Below are 5,606 nucleotides of genomic sequence, written 5' to 3'. Positions count from 1 at the left end.
CCTGCCTCTCTTCCTCTCACATGCCAAAATGAACTGACTCCTCCCCTTTCTCTATCCCAAAAGGCCCCTCTTCCACAAGAAACAGGGTCCACATACACACACAGCCCCAAGCTAATTGGCTGGCAGCCCTGATTGACAGAATTAACAGGCGGCTGTAAGACTGCCAGCCTTCCCAACTTCCAGACTCTGAAGGTCACCTGACTGCCCACACCAGGCTTCCAATCATTATAATTTGGCCAGGCCCACGTAGGTGTCAACATGAGGTGGGTGGAGCACTGTGCAGGTGTGGAGGTGGGGGCGCCTGGGGCTGCCAGGGCACATGCCTTAGCCAAAGATGGGGTCATAGAAACATCAAATCACAATTAACTCTTTACAATACTCTGCAAAAGATATTGATCCAGAAGCTTAAGTAATCATTATGATATTACCTTTGTCCTGTGTAATCATGGGTAAAAGTCAACAAACCTCTCTAAGCCATAATTTCCTCATCTAAAAAATTGACATAATACCTGTAGTACCTCCCTCACGGGGTTACTGTGAAACTCAAATGCTTTGTAAATCTTAAAGCAGTAGATGTTAACTGTTTTGGTAGCCAAATGTGAGGATGACTAGCTCTGTGGTTTCATTGTAATAGGGAACTTCCAGTGAAGAGATTCTCTATACCATTGCATCTGGGAATCTGCTCTGAAAATTATAGTCTTAGAGAGTTTCTTAAGGGCACTGAGAGGTTAAGTGACTTGTCCACAGTCATATAGTCAGAATGTGTTCAAGGGAGGACTTGAATCCAGGTCTTCCTGACTTCAAAAGTACCTCTCCATCCACTTTGAGGCCATGTTGCCTCTTTGATCAGTTTTATTATATTAATATAACCCATCAATAAGCAATTATTAAATAGTCATTATGTGCCAGGTTCTGTAAAGTCTATTACTGGTACTGTTACTATGAGCTATTGTTATTCATGTTGAACACTGCAAGGTAAGCTAACCAACTTTCCTATAAAAGTAATGGCTTCATGATTCCTTTTAGTGCAGGATGAAACCAGCTCTGAATTCTGAGTTGGATCAGAGGTTTCTTTCAGTTCTAAATCCATGATACTGTGATCTCTTCTATTTAAAAAAATAGTCAAACCTACCTTTTTGCTATAACTCGTTTATCTTTGAGTTTAATTTGTACCATAAACATAAATTTGAATATTTTGTCCTATCCAGCAATTTATTAATTCTTTGGTCATTGCACAAGATCCCAAATTGTAAAACCAACAGTTAAATCAATTTAGTTCAGTTGAATTCAACAAACATTTCTTATTGTTGTTGTTTCAGTCATTCTTCAGTTGTATCTGACTCTTTGTGACTCCATTTGGGGTTTTCTTGGTAAAGGTACTGGAGTGGTTTGGCATTTTATTCTGCAACTCATTTTATAAATGAGGAAATGAAAGCAAATGGGGTTGAGTGATTTGTCCAGGGTACCACAGCTGGTAAGTGTCTGAGGCCAGATTTGAACTCAGGATGATGAGTCGTCTTGACTGCAGGTTTGGTTCTCTATCCACTGTACCACCAAGCTGTCCAATATTTCTTAAGCACCTAATATATGCAAGTCCTGTGTTACATGGTAGGACTACAAAGAGGAAAATTAAACAATCTCTGCCCTCTGGGACCCTAAACATTTTTTATCTATCTTAGCATTCCCTCCCCACCTTCTATAGGTAGTCTTTCTTGGTCCTTTCCAATTCTAGGGTCTTCCCTTAGTTGACAATTTTCAATTTATCTTGTATGTGACTTATTTCTGTATAGTTGTTTGCATGTTGTCTCCCCCATTAGATTGTGAGCTCCCTGAAGGCAGGAATTATCTTTCACCTTTCTTTGGATTGCCAGCACTTAGCATATTGCCTGGCACATAATAGGTGCTTAATAATGCTTATTGATTGATTGAATCTTTTATACCACCATAAAAACAGACAGAAACTATGCAAGAATAAGGGCTGATTTACATTTTGTCTATTTCATGCATTTCCATGGGCAAAAAATTTCCCCCTAATACCTGGCCTAATTCTGATGTTTCTCTGTGCCCAACTGGGCTGATTGTTTAACATTTAGTAGTGTTTCACCAGTCTATCACTTGAAATATTTCCAACTTAGTTGAAGCTACTAGAGCCTGCTTTCCATTAACCATAACCTTTGAAAATCCAGAAGAGCCTACATAGCATAATAATTTATTGAAGGAGGACTTTTGTGGAAGAGCAAGAATATATAGGCACACATAAAATAGAGACCAAGGGTCTCTCCCAATTCAACTGCCTATTATTTAGCTCATCCCACCCCTCCCACCCTTTATCACCCATTCTATTTTAAATACTAAAAAAGATTTAAGAAAGTAAATTAAATAAAAGAGAGCAAGAAAGGAATGACTGTATAGTGAGTATCACTTCTTCTAATAAGAGATGGAAATTGTAATTTCTTCAAAAAGCTCAATGAATCCCACCTCTTTCAAGAGGCTATACACAGATAAGAACCTGGACAGATGATTCAGACTGAGGTTCCAGGATCAGGTCTCTTATTTCTGCAAGTACACAATCTTGGTAGGTAGGTTCATTCACGTATGACTATTGCTGAGAAAACTCAATCAGAGTAATCAAAGTCACATGACACTGATATACCAGAATGTCAAATTATTAATTTGTGAACAGAGAGATTAAGATATCCAGAAATCAGATCATTGTGTTCCTGAACTTGTTATTGAAATATTGAGATACCTGAGAAATAGAAGTCAGAATATTGCCTAGTTAAGATAGAATTAGGGGGGCAGCTAGGTGGCGCAGTGGATAGAGCACCAGCCCTGGAGTCAGGAGGACCTGAGTTCAAATCCAGCCTCAGACACTTAACACTTAATAGCTGTGTGACCCTGGGCTAGTCACTTAACCCCAATTGCCTCACTAAAATAAAATTTAAAAAATTTAAAATATAGTTCATTTAAGATAGAATTAGAGCAGAGGGAATTGCAAATGGGCTTGAAGCAGACAATCTTTCTTCCAGCTTTGAAATTGGGGGGGGGGGGAAGGGAAAGAGGGACTGCTAGGTGGCACAGTGTACAGAACACCAGACCTGGAGTAAGGAAGACAGGAGTTCAAATTCAGCCTCAAAAACTTACTAGTTGTGTGACCCTGAGCAAGTCACTTAACCACAATTGGCTCCATATAGATTTAAATACACATACACACACATACACACACACTCTTAATTAATTATTTATATGTATATGTATGCATACACATACATATTGGGAGGCAAAGTAGGATAGTGGAAAGATTACTAGATTTGAAGTCAGAGAAACAGGATTCAAGAATTACTTTGAAAATTATTAGCCAAATGATTTTAATTCTGAGCTTCTGTTTCTTTACAAAATGAAGACATTACTCTACATCAGTAGTTTTCAAATTTGTTTTGGTTTCAGAGCCCTTTAAACACTCTTAAAAATTATTGAAGACTCCAAAGAGCTTTTATGTTTATGAGTTATATCTATTGATATTTGTCATATAAAAATTAAAATGGATAATTTAAAAATATTTATTAATTCATTTAAAAATAATAAACCCTATATACTCTAAACAATGTCCCATAAACCCTAAATAATAACACAAAATAATGTTTTATGAAAAATAAATTTTCTAAAGTTTTTTATAAATGTTTTTTCTAAGACAAAACATTTAGTGAGAAAAGTAGCATTGTTTCACATATTTTTGCAGTTTCTTTAATGTGTGGCTTAAAAGAAGACAGCTGGATTCTCATATCTGCTCCTGCATGCAATCTGTTGTGATATGCTGTTTTCACTGAAATATATAAAGAACAGTTGACCTCACAGATTTGTAGTTGGAAAAGGGAGACATATCTTAATAGTCAAATAACATCTGCATTATTATAAAGAAAAATTGTTCTCATCTCATAGATCCCTGAAAGGATCTTGAGAACCTTCAGGTATCCACAGCCCATATCTCGAGAGCCACTTCTCTAAATTATTTCTAAGGCTCCTTCCAACACTAAACATCTGTGAATCTGGAAAGTTTTGAGGGATATTTCACTGATACCATTGTGGACACTGATGAAATCATTAGTTATGTGATGTGGGGAATACTTCATGTCAGTTTCCTCCTCTTAAATTAATGTGGATGAACTAGGTAACTTCTAAGGCAAGCATTCTTGGATTTTTTGGTCATGGACCATTTTGACAATCTGTTCAAATCTATGGATCTATTCTCAGAATAATATTATCAAATACATAAAATAAATATGATTTAAAAGAAGCTAATTATATTGAACTATAGTTATCAAAGTGATGGGTTTTTTTTTAATTTAACTAAAGAGCATTTATTGTATTCTCTACTAAGTCTTTGAGTTTTGAATACCAACCAAATTCTGGAAAACCCTCACACAGAAGGGTAAGTATAGTGAACATTATGAAGCAGATATGAACAGCAGGAAGAATTGTAACCAAATGCTAACTGACTGAAGAGAAATTTTCAGCTACTCCTTAGTAAAAAAAAAAAGGAAAGTAAAGAGGAACAGGGGCTTCAGAGTGAACATGACAAAAATCTCCTAATACTTTTGACCTTGACTAGATTGTAACAAAATGGAAACAGGACTTCAATAATACAAAGCTTCCACTACAAAACGCTGTACTCACCTGTTTTCCAAGCCCTCCCTCCGACCCCCCAAGGCTGCCACTTGGATTATTTGCCACCTTGTTGGGCCTGCCTACGGAGAAGCACATCGATTTTCTCTTTGATCCAATCTTTGTTGTAGGGTTGATATGTCTGAGTGTCTGCTCAGTACACAAGGCAGCTAAGATCTGCCAGATCATCAATGAAATCAAACTGACTGATGTCATATGTGATGGAGGGACTGTTGGGATTCATTCTCTTCAGATGTTCTTCATACATTTTACAAACTCCTTCCATGTGTTCATTCACTGATTCATTTTGGTTTTTGTTTTGTTTTGGTTTTGGTTTTTTGCAGGGCTATGGGGGTTAAGTGACTTGCCCAGGGTCACACAGCTAGTAAGTGTTAAGTGTCTGAGGCCAGATCTGAACTCAGGTACTCCTGAATCCAGGGCCAGTGCTTTACCACTGCACCACTTAGCTGCCCCTTTCATTCACTGATTCATAATCAGCATAAGTTCAGCCTTCTGGCCTCTTGGTAGGTTGTACCAACAAAATGCTATGAGACATTGTGCTGAGCTCCGCCCTGTTGCCGCCACAGTCACTGCACATGAGCTGAGCCTCAACACTCCAAAGTTTGTTTTGTTTTGTTTTGTTTTGTTTTGTTTTCAAAGTTCACAGGGGCAGCTAGATGGCGCAGTGGATAAAGCACCAGACCTGGATTCAGGAGTACCTGAGTTCAAATCTGGCCTCAGACACTAGATACTTGCTAGCTGTGTGACCCTGGGCAAGTCACTTAACCCCCATTGCCTTACTAAAAAAAAAAAAAAAGTTCACAGACACCAAGAAAAGAACCTTGGTTCTACGATATAAAGTTCTAAAACTGCTACACTTTAGAATATAATTTATTTGTATCTCTCTTTTATGCGTGAGTTCATGACATTTCACTCTCAATGGT

General features: G+C 37.7%; 1 pseudogene; it reads right to left on the bottom strand.

Annotated features, from left to right (window-relative positions):
• Window positions 1-4,720: 4,720 nt before the first annotated feature.
• LOC122745360 lies at window positions 4,721-5,218 on the bottom strand (annotated as a pseudogene).
• Between the last annotated feature and the right edge of the window lie 388 nt (window positions 5,219-5,606).

The sequence above is a fragment of the Dromiciops gliroides genome, chromosome 3 (assembly GCF_019393635.1).
Source record: "Dromiciops gliroides isolate mDroGli1 chromosome 3, mDroGli1.pri, whole genome shotgun sequence".
Lineage (NCBI taxonomy): Eukaryota > Metazoa > Chordata > Mammalia > Microbiotheria > Microbiotheriidae > Dromiciops > Dromiciops gliroides.
The sequence above is the reverse complement of the archived record's forward strand: the minus strand, read 5'-3'. Positions and strand labels throughout refer to the sequence as shown.